This window comes from Bufo gargarizans, chromosome 6 (assembly GCF_014858855.1).
Source record: "Bufo gargarizans isolate SCDJY-AF-19 chromosome 6, ASM1485885v1, whole genome shotgun sequence".
NCBI lineage: Eukaryota > Metazoa > Chordata > Amphibia > Anura > Bufonidae > Bufo > Bufo gargarizans.
The window spans coordinates 48,651,110-48,665,433 of record NC_058085.1 but is presented as its reverse complement, the minus strand read 5'-3'; positions in this window follow the sequence as shown (position 1 = coordinate 48,665,433).

The window sequence follows — 14,324 nt, the reverse complement described above, 5'->3', positions numbered from 1 at the left end:
TGCGGGCACATATGAACATGGGGCCAACACAGATGACTTCAGCTGCCAACAGGTCAGCCAGTGTCATAGGTACAAAACTGCTGACAGATGCCCTTTAATTGAAAGGGGGTTGTGTGATTAGAAAAAAGAAACAAAAAGTAAGATCCCCCCCCCCCATGAACAGCACCACTTTTTGTCGGTAGGTTGAGTCTTGTACTCCAGCTTGTCCTCATTTCCTCGATTCATGCCAATCAATGGATGAAAGCAGAGGTGTCTGCATGAAAAAAATAAAAAATGCAAACCCATACAGTTTTTCTATTCTTGGACAACTCCTTAAAGAAGAGGTAGCACCAGGGTAAGATAGTACATTAGGTTTTGCTTTACTGGGTAAAAAAATCTCCTAAAATTTAGTTAGGCTTTAAAAAGTATCTGAACTTATCTTCTGTAGGTCATGTGTCATGCTCAAGCATGAGGAAGGCTAAGGAATAGCCGAAACGTTGCACTTCTGAGTTATTTGTACCTGATCATCGTTTGGATTAACGCACCATTTTCTTCCATTTTTGGGATGCTGCCTCTTTTTCTATACATGGACTAAATGGAGGAGCAGCTGGATACAGCTCCGGAGGTGCGCATCTAGAATTTTCAAACCTTTCTTTGGTGGGTGCTGTATTTATTTCCTATTGTATACAAGAGGTGGACAGTATGAAGGACTAATGGTCCCTTTCTTGGGTCTTCAGCTGTCCTGATGAAGTCACCTCTTGCACAACAGCACTTGTACATACGGTACCTATTGGAAATGACACAAGTGAACAAGTCAGTTCGACACTTTTCAGAATGTCCTGGGTTTTGTCATTTTTGGACATCTTGAATCAATCTGTTATATTAGCAAGTTCATTCTGTATTGTTGACGCTGCCAAAAATCCAACAGATACTGAGATCTGCTCAAGTGATTTGTACATCTTAAGATCTAGCTGGTCTGAGGGGGGGGGGGGGGGTTAGAATAATCAGAAAACCCCTCGGGAGTGCAATGAGGACAAGGCTGGGAAGTGGACATGTAGTCATTGGAGATGGTGGGATTAGTGGTCATTTACTTTACATTTTAATATCATATTGACTTTTTTTTTTTTTTTTTTACTTTTTGTTCAATTCTCACCGGTCAGTTATTGGATTACAGTGATAATTTCTTATGCCAATTATTTCTCCATGTGTGCCAGCCTGTGACGTGTGGTTTCCATGCGGCTCATTTTTATGACCATGCAAGGCTTTGATAAACACGTGTGTTGCAGACCTGGGAGGCTTTTCATTAGTTTGCTTTTTGCAAAGTCAAATATTAGTTGTCGGTTGGATATTCTCTGATTTTTTTTCACCCTTGCTTTTGTGCGTCCCTCCTCGCCTGGCGCCTTGTCCCTCAGATAAGAGTGTGCGAAGAGGTGGGAGGGGGCAGCGCTTAAAGGTTCACATCGAGCGCTCTCTACCTGTACAGCAAACCTGAGGCACTTCCCGCATTCTGCAAAAAAACAAACAAAGCAACTATAGAGCATACACGGGGCAGCCAAGCTCAAGCTTCACTCCCAAAATGCAGTGTGAGAGCTCCAACTGACATTGAGGACTTAGAGACAGCCCAATGCCCCTATGGTAAGGGAGATCACCATCTTCATTAGTCATAGACACCCCTATGGTAAGGGAGGTCACCATCTTCATCAGTCATAGACACCCCAATGCCCCTATGGTAAGGGAGGTCACCATCTTCATCAGTCATAGACACCCCAATGCCCCTATGATAAGGGGGGGTCACTATCTTCATCAGTCATAGACACCCCAATGCCCCTATGGTAAGGGAGGTCGCCATCTTCATCAGTCATAGACACCCCTATAGTAAGGGAGGTCACCATCTTCATCAGTCATAGACACCCCAATGCCCCTATGATAATGGGGGTCACTATCTTCATCAGTCATAGACACCCCAATGCCCCTATGGTAAGGGAGGTCACCATCTTCATCAGCCATAGACACCCCAATGCCCCTTTGGTAAGGGGGGGGGGGTCACTATCTTCATCAGTAATAGAAACCCCAATGCCTCTATTGTAAGACTGGTCAGGGGCTTCATCAAGCATAGACACCCCAATGTACCTATTGGGACAGTGGTTCCCAGCTTCGTCATAGACACTCCAAATCTCCTATCGTAAGAGTGGTCACCAGCTACATCAGTCATAGATACTCCAATGCACCTAGGCAACAGTGGTCACCGGATTCATCAGTCATAGAAACCCCAATGCCCCCGATCAGAAGAATGGTTACCAAATAGATCAGTCATAGACATCCCTATCATAAAAGTGCTTACCTTATCAGTCATTGACACTCTAATGCCCCTATCACAAGAGTGGTCACCAACTTCATCAGTCATAGACACTCCAATGCCGCTATGGTAAGAGTGGTCACCAGTCATGGACACTCCAATGCCCCTATCGTAAGAGTGGTCACAGCTTCATCAGTCATAGACACCGCAATGCCCCAATCACAAGAGTGGTCACCAGCTTAAGTCATGGGTATCCCAATGCCCCTACTTCAGCAATAGTCATCAATTATATCGTAAAACATATACCATAGGAGTACTCCTTTTACTTTGAAGTGATGTTCCATTACTGGTACATCCACACAGGCTGAAAGATACAGCAGGAAAGTACGCTGCAGATTTTGCCACAGATCTGCAACAAAAACTGCAGCAAAACCAGCATGCATTACATGTGGTTTGTGCCATTTTAAATGTCTGTAGATTTCACCCTCTCCATTGCAAAGGGTGAAATCCACAGGCCAATCTGCAGCGTAAATTGTCATGTTGCAGATTTCGAATCCTCAACACAGGTGAATGCACACTGAAGATTTTATATGCAAAGTGTGGATGAGGCTTCTTAGACTCTCATCCACTTTTCTGGCACATCCGCAACATTTCAGTGACATGTAGAGTAATCCTTAGGAAGCCACTTCTAAAAATTTTGTGTAGTTCTTTTTAGACAATACGCAAGTCTAAAAAAATGTTTTAGTGGATTGTGCCAAATTTTTTAAAAAAGGGTATGCATTTTGGTCTGTCGTAAATGCAGAAAATGAAATCAATGTGTGCCATGAGCTCTGCTGTGCAGGTTCTGAAACTGTTCAGCTCAGGTGCAGACATATGGGCGTCCTGCATCTGCACTTGCACTGAATGCTTTCATCATCTCCTCAGTACACAGTTGCCATCTTGAGCAGTTATGGATGGTGCTGCATAGCCCCTTGTCTCTCCCTTGTCTTCATAACTGGATGTAAGGCAGCATAGGAGTTGAAGAAATTAAGGCAACAAAACTGGAGAATAAAAAAAGGTTTTTGACGGTGGGCGGTGTCCTAAAGTCCATGCTCCTGCTAGGTCAGAGACATCCAGGGACCCAGGGGAGAGGCTAGGAGCAGCTTATAAGCTTCTGCCTTTTCTTTTCAAGGCTACATAGTGCTCCATGGCGCTTGGATAGGCGGAGCGACGCTCATGCGATCGCCAGATGTTCTCCAGGCAGGGCAGAGCTGCAGGGTCTATGCAGATCCAGATAGGCTCTGCCAGTGTAAAATGCTATGCAGGGGTTGTTTCCCCTGTAATGGAGGGTCATATGGATACCCCAATTACAGTGGAAAAGTGCAAAATAAAAATGCCGCCAGGGTTTGTGACATATTATGAACCAAAAATAAAACCACACATTAGTAAAAAAAAAAAAAAAAAAAAGGTATAAATTGTTGCCAATTCGGTGCTGTTAATCTGACACATATTATACAAATATTATATTCATTACATTTAAAAAAGAGTTTTGTTTTTTATTTTGTTATCGGTTTTGCGAATTTAAAGAATAATTGTAACGGGGGAAAAAAATTATTTTATTTTTGTACCGATTACAACAAATAAAATGGGAAAATAATATATTTTTCAAAAAATTATATTAACAAAAAGCCTTTTGTGCCTGTGCCTGTGGTAGCCCAACAAAAAAAAAACAAAGCAATAGTGTTTCAGGGGTGGTGGTTTAGGGGTTAATACAGTATGGTGAGGGCCGTTTTGCAGCAGTTGCTATATCCTCTCCTTGTATATACTACCAGCCTGACCGAGGACTGGGAACAATCCGTGGACCTTTATCTTGCAGCTTTTCTCTTTTTATGAGATAAGAATTCTTGGAGGAGTTTACAGAAAGTGCTGAAAAGTATCTCTCGTCTTCCTGTTGACCTGCTTCACAATGAGCTACCTGCTGGGAGCGAGGAAACATCCCACCGATTCCCTCTCCGAATACACCAGAGGCGGCTGCCGTCCGGAGGACAATGTTTGGACAATTCCTCCATTCTGCACAGGAGCAGTGCACTTTGGTATGGAGTCAGAAAAACAAGCTGGGCCTAAAACTGGATTTTTAGGGCACATTTTGCATTCATGTATTCATGCATATAAAAATAACAGCAGCTAAACAATCAGCTTACAGTAAGACCATGAGAACTGCACATCCCAGGACGCAGAAGATGCTGGGACCTTCGGCCAAGTTCATGGCCCAACACAGTGGTGGAAGGGCACTGTCTGGGGAGGGATGCCAACCTCGCTTCAAGCACAGTCTGAACCTGCCCTGTAAAGTGGTACAAAATTCACTAATATGCGTGACTGTGAACCTTTGCATTGAAGAGTCCCTGTCCCCTCTCCTGACATGTCTGTTTTAGTAACTACCTCCATTCCCCATGTAATAACAATTCTGGAGCATCTATTCCTATGACTCTGTTACGTTCGTCTACTAGAAGATATAAATGAATTTATAGCAGTTTGCAATGAATGCCCACCTGGTTGGCTGTGTGTCCCTGCTCAGTCTGACGCTATCCAATCATTGCTGCCAATGTCAGACTGTGCAGGTACACCCCCCATCCCCCGCAACTGGTGGCACCTAAAAGGACCTTCATTGCAAACTGCGGGCAATTCAATTATAAACATCTGGTAGAAATAATAGAGGAAATAAAAGATGCTCCAGAATTGTTACTCCATGGGGAATGCAAATAACATCTGGAAAATGTAATGCAACTGAGCTGAGATTAATAAAGTTTAAACCGCTAGTGGTGCTCGGTCAATGAACCAGGGTGGTGCCCCCTTTATTTTTTGGGGTTTGCAGCAGGGTATATTAAGAGGCTGGGTCACATTAATACTGGGTTGCTGTGATACAGGTGAAGGTCATATAGATGCTGAATGTTCTCCTGTGGTCATTCTAAGCTCTTCCATCTTGGACCCCTGGTGCAAGGTGGTCGTTGACTCCTGTACATGGGAGATCTGTTGCCCCATCCAGTCCCAGACATTCTCGATGGAGGAGAGATCTGCTGCCCAGTCCAGTTTAGGCGCCACTTGAAAGATGCAATCACTCGACAAGTATCGTTTTGTTTGTTGTGTGGTCGATGGCACCAATACAGGGGTCAATCGAGATCCTTGCCCATGTAAAAGGGCCCTAAGGCTGGCCATACATGTTAGACAGGCCATACAACCCCTCATACACATGCATGTGGGGCTTGGCCAAGTGTGCATGTATTCTCAGTACAGACAGTGAAGTAATCTGAGGCCAGACATCTCTAGTAGCTTTATGGTTCTCAACAGCAAAACAATGTTTAAATAGAATAAATCCAATAGGAGCCCCTATTAACATTAGATATTAGGCGTTGAACATTCCTGTTGTCCATCTATATTTGCAGGGATTCTTCATTTCAGTCTTGAAGGGGCTGGTACAAAAGATTTATCATAAAATAGTGCCTTAGCAATCTGAAGGCTCCTCAAAAAGCTTTCACAAGACCAGCAGCAATCCCATATGACATGCCTTATCTCATCGGGACTCTGTGGCCGAATAGACCAACTGTGCTAGATTTACACTTTGTATGGTGGTATCCTGCAGCATGTTCAGGGATCACCATGGGACCTAAAGTCCGGTTTTCATTTTCCTCTGGCTTCCTCCCTTATTCATTTTCACCAGTTCTGTTTACTCAGATTTCTCACCTCCCCCTAATCATTTCCCTACAGGTCCTGGGACCCCCACCTTCCCTTTACTTCAGAGGCGCCGTGCCCCAATGCTAGCTGTCAGAGCTGACGCAGACATGCCGCGTGCTGGCTCTCCAATCTCCCTTATGTCCGTCTCTGAAGGAACCTGATCCAAACATTCAGCCCTTGCTCCAACAGCTCCTTGCAGGATGCCATACGAACACTTTGATATGTTTTGGGGTTTTTTTACAATTTTTTTTCTCCAGGATGTAGAGGAAGTTTATTATTGGGGGGGGAGGAAAGATAAAGGGAACTTTCAGCACCTCCTCATTTACCAGCTCTAGATATGTGTTGAAGTCTAGAGCTTCATGAATAAATTAAGAGTCAACTATCTGCACCTTACATTGGCCTCCTTGAGACACAAAGGGATACAAGTGCCTTTACACAGGATGACGATCTAGCAGATTGTCATGAAGGAAGCATTCCTTCCCGACAATCTGCTGATTGCTAATGGAGGAGACCGGTTTCATTTACATGCACCGATCTCCTCGATAGTATAAGGAGGAGCGGTTGCTAATGCCATCGTTATTCCCCATACTGTCTCGTTGTTTCCCAGCATCAAATCTACCACTGTGAAACAATTATCTTTTGTGCTACACAAAAGATACAATTACCCGATGAACGAGAATTGGCGATGCATTTGCACCACCAGATCATCCCTAACCAGAGTTACTAGTAACGCTGGTTAGCGATGATCTGTTCAATTGTTGGCCCATGTAAAGGGCCCGTAAGGATCAGCACAATAAATCTTCGCCATCCTGCTGATACCCTCATCTTAATGTATATCCAATCTAGACATGGTAACGCACCTCTGCCAGTAGAAGACATGTACAGTTCTGTAGCAATGTATACAATTATCAACCCCCTGTTGAAATATCTACTCTCCTGGACATTAGATCTCATCTCTAATTTATCCCCTCTCCCATGTGTTCTGAGATCTGATCTTCTTACTTTGCTCCATTTGTATTCCGCAGCCTGCATGTATTCTGATTCACTGCAGGCTGCTCAGTGTGTTCTGAGATCTGATCCTCTTCCTTTGCTTCATTTGTCTTTCGCAGCCTGCATTTATTCTGGTACATTGCAGGGTTCTCAGTTCTGGTCTGAGATCTGATCCTCTTCCTTTATTCCATTTGTCTTCCGCAGCCTGCATGTATCCTCTGAAATTGCAGGCTGCTCAGTTCTGCTCAGCGTGAAATCGGTCATGCAAGCTCAGTCCATAGACCAGGCATGTCCAAACTGTGGCCCTCCAGCTGTTGCCTGCCATAGACGCTCCCTCTGCTCTCCTGAACACAAATCTAAGTGTACCTCTTTCTATGAGAATAAATAGAGACTGCAAAAGACAGGACATTTTTTTAATTTAAAAAATGTATGATTTTTAGTGAACAATACGTACGTTGTAGTAGTAAACAAGACCCCCCAATAGAAGGCATAGCCTTTACTTATGAACCTTGATGAAGAGATAGAATCAGACTGGTTTCAATTTAGCTTCTGTATTGCAGGTGTAAGATCCAGACCACCCCAGTGGACTAAGAAATACTAGTCTATGTTAATAGTCTTTTACAGTAAAACTTTGGTTCAGTACTGAGTTAGTTTTTGTTGTAATATAGACAATATGACCGTCTGAAACTCGGTCTCAGCTGACAGGCTCCCAAGCAGCACATGGGAGTAGTCTTTATAAAAGTTTGGCTTTATAAAAAATATCTACACACCTTAGGCAAAGCAGATTATGACAAGAGGAATATCTAGAGTATTTGTAATGTGTCTGCAAGGAACAGGCCAAAGATTGACCCATCAATATTTTTAGGATACAAGATGTACCTTCAAACCTCATACAAGATTTCTCATTTTAAACCAAATGGCTTATATTTTATTGTTTTAAGGACGAACACAAAATTACCTCTTAAAAAATGGCAAAGCGCAACCTGCCTTGGATGGAGAATGGTGTTTGGAACGCTCTGTTGTGTAAATTTATTATCTCTACGGTTGGTCCCCTTGATACCACTTCCCTAGTGTCGAATTGTGATTCCCTGGGCCCACCAGAGGAAATTTTTCTTGGGGCTCTGTGTCTTCAAAAAAGTTTTGAATCAAAGAAATAGTGACTGAGTTCAAAGGCAGCCTAATACAATTTTCAGCCTGGACCTTTGGGAAAAACTAGGTTATTAGATCTTGGTCCCACCTAAGGATCCTCTAGTGGGCCAATCTAAACCTGCACTTCCCTATCTCCCTTTGAAATACAGATCTACTACAGCCTCACCTGATGGAGGTCATAGTCAACACCATCTCCCAAATCAATGATAGAAAGAAAATCAAGTTGGCCGGCTTTATTTCAGCTGATATCTGCCTTGGGACGTGTTGCCCTTTACCATGGCTCATTCACCTTGGAAACCTGTTAGCACAGGTACAATAACCCCAGATTTATCTTTGAGACATGATGACTTTCTGTTTGCTGCATTGCTGTGTACAGATGAGTTCTTTGTTTCCCACGGTGCCTCCGACATTCAAGTAGAACCCCCCCCTCCTCTCTGTGTACTGAAAATTACATATCATTATTGAAGGAATGTAAAACCGGAGAGGGGCCACTAACTGTGCCAGGCTTGGAGATAGGAGCATGCAGCCAGCATACTGCGGTACGTTCGCTAATCCCTAAATTGCCTCTGTGTTTATGTTCAATTCTCTTTTCAGCTGCACTCTATAAGATCCCAGCTGCCAACCTGCAACAGCATCAATTAGTGCTCCGAGGCTCCACCGTCATTCATTATTCTTGCCCCATCAACAAAAATATGTTGGTAACTCTTTAGCTGCCTAATGTGTAGGGTAAGACCAGACATAGAAAACAGTAGTGGCTTGCAAGTTGGTCGGCACGTCTGGTTCTACCCTTGTAACCGTGGGATTTTCGACAGGTACCAGGTACAGTAGCTCTACTCAAGGGTTAGCTTGGTAGGTACACTTTAAAATCCACCGATATAACAAACAATATTACATGTGTGGGATCAACCAGAACCCCAAATAAATGTATTCACAAAGCCACACATGAAGGTACAAACATTACATCTTTATTATAAATAAATATCAAAAACAAATACATAAAAGTTTGCGAGACATGTTGGGATGTAGAACATTAGAGACACCCCACCACCACCACAAAGCGTGTACAGTGGTTAAGGCTCAATGAAAAGAAGTGCAACCACATTTAAAAGCAAGCCATATGAATTTATAAAGCGCCCACCTATGACTCGTGATCTCACAGCACACCTATTCCCTATCTCATCACAGGCAATGTGGGAGGGAAATGCACAGGGGTAGATATATGCAAGGAACGGGCGAGCAACAACAGTGGTGCACCCACCTGTGCATTTAACCAACCTGTGTAAAAAAACTAAACACTAATACCACAAACCTGTTATCCGTGATGTGGAATAAAGAGAGCCAAAGGAGATCAGGTGTTCAAGGTGAAAAATAGTATCGATAAATTTGATAAGATGATAACCTGCAAAATCACAAAGGATTATTGTGGTAACAAAATGCAACTGGAAAAAATATTGACCTTAAAACAAACCCCACTCAATTAGCAAATAAAGCTAAATAGTTGATAACATCATTTAAAGTATGGGTTACTGACCACGCTGCGGAGAACCGGAAGCCCGATGTACGTTTCGCTTGTGCGCTTCTTCCTTGGAACCTGACATCTCAGACACCTCAGCTGGGAGAAAGGTTTTAAAGATTTCATTTGATGGGATGACTTTTCCTTTGAATGCATCCCCCAGTTTCCAATTTGTCAAGAAACTCCACAGACCCTCTTTAGCCGCTCCTGGAGAGGCAATCAAAATGGTTAGGAGGGACATTGGCATAAGAGGGGAGGGACGAGGAGCCAGAGTTTGAGCCAAGTGCCTCCATACTTTCACTGGGCCTGTTAACATGGGGCTGTCCTTTCCATCAGGTTTGAACCTAGGGTCAGGAAACCACATATTTTCTAGATCTGAGCTCTTGTTCCACGAGGAGGAGATTGCAAAAAGGTCCTCTTTCCCCACTGGGAACAACATCTGCAGCCATCTATTCAGCTGGACCGCTTTGTAATGTAATTTAACATCAGGTAACCCTCCTCCTGATCATTAAAGATTGTGCCAATCACGATCTCTTATTTTTCTCTAAGAACTTGGAGAAGAGGCTTTTGATGGAAGTAAAGAAGGCAGGGGCAGGTGAACGGGGAACATCTGTAGTGTGTACAGTATTTTTCGCAATATGTATGTTTTCAAAAGGTTTCTTCTACCAAGCCAGGAGATCTACACTTTCTCATAGGATTTCAGCAAGATCTCCACTAGAAAAGTAAGGTAGTTCAAATTATAGAGATTCGAGAGGTCTCTAGAAAGACAGACTCCTAAATAGGTGATGGATGAAGGAGCCCAAGCAAAAGTAGTGCTCAACCTTAAGCCTGGCACCAATGCCCAGGGGACAGAAATATTTAGTACCTCCGACTTGGTAGAGTTGACCTTATAGTTAGACATAAAGCCGTAGTCTTGCAATAACTGCGCGATCTCCGGAAGACTGTTTGTAAGATTTGTCATTAGAAACATTAGATCGTCAACAAAAGCTAAAAATTTCCGCTGTCTCCCCCCCCTAAAGATACACTGTGTATGTGTTCATGTTCCCTGACACTTTGGAGCAAGATTTTCATTACTAGAACAAATAGGGAGGGGGTCAAACTGCACCGTTGTCTGGTTCCGTTTGTGATTTCAAATACTGGTGAAAAGTGTGCCATTTATATTGAGGCGCGCATGGGGAGCCTGATATAGCGTAAAAATTGCATGTATCAAAGGCTGTGGAAAAGCAAATTTACGTAGGGTAGCTTCCATGAAATCCCATTTAACCCTCAATGCCGAGAAGGACTAGTGGTGTTTTAGTGATGTGGGCTGTATGAATTGCATGAAAAAGTCTAGCTGTGTTTCTTTTCCCCTCTCTCCCTTGGACAAAACCGACTTGTTCGGGGCCTACTAAAGAGGGAATGATGGGTCTAATCCTGTTGGCGAGTAGTTTAGCCCAGATTTTTAGATCTTGGTTTAGTAGGGAGATTGGCCTATAACTGCCGCATTCCGTGGGATCTTATTCCTCCTTGGGTATCAATGTAATAAAAGCTTCTTGAGTTTGTCTAGAAAGGAGGCTCCCCGAGAGAAGAGCATTACACATCCTTGTTAAGTGAGGGACAAAAATCTCATGGAAGGTTTTGAAATAGGGCAGGGGGAAACCATCAGGTCCTGGGCTCTTTTTAGGAGAGAAGCTCCATACAACCTGTTTGATTTCTTCTTCTGAAAAGTTGGACCAGGTCTGATGCAGGGAAGGGAGTTTTAAGGAATGCAAGAATTTCTGGGTGGCTTCCATAGCTCTTGAGTCTGAATCTGCATCATCTAGTTTATTCAAGTTCTGTAGCTTAGAATAAAAGCGATGGAAAGCATTCGCAATCTCCTCAGTAGAGGTGACCATTTTACCAGATTCAGTTTTGAGTTTGTGAATGAAGGCTTTGGCTCTGGCTTTTTTCAGGAGGAAGGACATTAATCTACCCCCTCTGTACTTTTTAGTTGAACGAATCGAAAGATAAGCTTTAAGCTTCGCTCTCAGCGATACCAGTTCATCTTGCAAGGGTAGGGATTTGGATTTTTTCTGGATCCTCTCCACTGCAGCAATTTGCTGTAGTATACTATTTACTTCTTTTTGTTTATCTCTTTTTAGTTTTGAACCAAGATCTATAAGAATTCCCCTGATATATATTTTATGCACCTCCCAGACTATTGGCGCCTTCACCTCCTGTGCTGAGTTTAAGTCGAAATAATCCCTAAGGTGTTTGTTGATTTCCTGCCAAACCTTTTCATTATCAAGAAGGGACTCATTTAGTCTCCATGACCATTCTCTTTTGGGTAGATGCATCAAGAAGCGTGTAATAGAGCAAGGAGCATGGTCCGAAATGGTAATAATACCAATGGAGGCTAATTTTGTCTGTAATAACTGATTTTGTGGCTAGAATGTGGTCTAGTCGTTGGAAAGAATTGTGTGTTATTGACCTAAAAGTATAGTCCCTTGCTTGAGGATGAAGCTGTCTCCACAAATCAATTAAAACTACTTCCTGTAGTTTGGCATGAAGCTTTCCAATTGCTCTTTGAGAGATACTGGAACGCTGGATTTAAATCTCCTCCCAAAATAATCTGGCCTTCTGCAAACATTTTTAAATCCTCCAGCACCTGTAGCAGCCATGGGATCTGCTTTGTATTAGGAACATAAATATTAGCAAAAGTGAATCTCTCAGATGCCACAGACCCTTTAAGAAACAGGACTCTGCCCTCAGCATCAGTAAACTGTTGTGAGATTTGGAAAGGGATAGATTTGTGGAATGCTTTTGTTACCCCTTTTGTACGGGAAGTCCCCTGGCAACTATGGAACCATTGGTCAAAGTAATGATTAGGGGTTTTGGGGATTCCATCTTTTGTAAAGTGGGTTTCTTGGAGGAAAGTGTAAGGTAACCAAGTATATTTAAACCACATTCGGTAATTTCCTCCCGAACCGCCAGAGCCTGGTGAATATAGCGCTCCGTTCGGCAGTTGAAGTAGACTAATTCCATCCGAAATGCCAATAACTTTATATGATTCCCTTAATAAAGCATGTGGATCCCCAAACATCAGCCGAAGTCAAGAAGAAGGGTACAAATAGAACACGCTTTAATTATCACACACAGGATTTTTATGCACGTCCCCATGCAACGGGACATCCCACAGGGGGGGACACAGTATAGCCAATCAAGTACAATGGAAACATAAAACCCTTCCAGCATAAACATACAATGCCCTCCCCTAGGCCTGGAGATAATCAAGCCTGATAAAGTAACAACTTGATTATCTCTAGGCAGAAAAGTCACAGTTTTCCCCGATATCTGGAACACCCCTTTATACATGAGGTATCTCCACAAATCATATGTCCCCTGATAGCCCCGATCTGGGTGATCAACATATTCAAATTTCACCCAGATCGGTTTAGGGGTTCTCAAAGAGACATGGAAGTCTTCTGTGACCAGTTCACCCTGGGTGGGCTTAATTCGGTAGTTACACCTACCAAATGGCATAGGAAGAAATATTGAAAGAAAAGGGGGATTTCTTCACAGAAAGCTATACTGGTTTTGATATTACGTAATAGAAAAATGATATGGTGCCTCCTAGCAGGTGAGTTTAAGCCTTTTATATTTAGAGTGTTGATATTAATCTCCACCATATGTACTTCTTGATAAAGTGATGACCCTGCTTGGTTGCTCTAGGAAAGAACGGAATTTGTTATAAGGTACTGGTCCCAATAAGTTTTAGAAAAGACAAAAATAATGTGGTAGGAAGGAGGGGGGAGGAAGGAAGGGAAGGTCAACAGACTGGGGGAAGACACTGGACGAGACAGACAAATAGGAGGTTATTACAACTAGGCAAAAACCTCCAACAGAAAAGTGTGGATTACTATACAACTTTGTACTTCGTAAAAGTTTAAATAACACTGTATGTGTCTTGCCTGCCACACAATTATGGCATCTCCCACCTCCAGAAGAATAGAGGTTCAATAAGTGTGGGGGGATTAATACATCCAGGCATGTTGTGCACCTCAGTGCCACCGACGAAGCTGTATCCGGTCAGAAGTAAGTCAAGGGAGGGGGGGGGGGGGGGTAGTTGACTACATCACTTAAAATGCATACACGACCGGAGCTCCGGTCTGAAAAATCAGAGGAGTAGAGGCGTTGCTATTATGGGTTACTAACTTATCCACTATTTATTCCTGAGATGAGAACATCTAAAATCGTCTGTAAAGGTGGGGGGAGGTGGTATTTCGCTTATATCCTCCAAAGCATAGTAAGCACTTTGCCCTATTGATTGCCTAAAGATAGCATAGGTACTTGGGAAGAGGAGGGGGGAAGGGGTTTTAGTCTATCTTATTGGGGACCAGTTCGGAACCCATCACCTACTAAACGTTCGAAAAGTAAACATAATGCTTAATAACTGTAGTTATTGTAACACAATAAAGATGGCAGAACACAAGAACTTGGTTCCACAATTGAGGAACTGGAAAGGATAGCTAATGCATACTTAGATGGGTCATTGACCCCAAACCTTCACATTAGTTTGTGACTCTTGTCAACCTTCTGTAGAAACATGAGATTAGTCCCCATATAAACAAGTAGGTCAGTTGGTTGAAGCAGCCATCTTGGGGTTTCTCTTCTTCTCCCTCAGTTCTTGGTGTCTAGCAGCTGTCTTCCATGGTTCCACACTGTGCAATT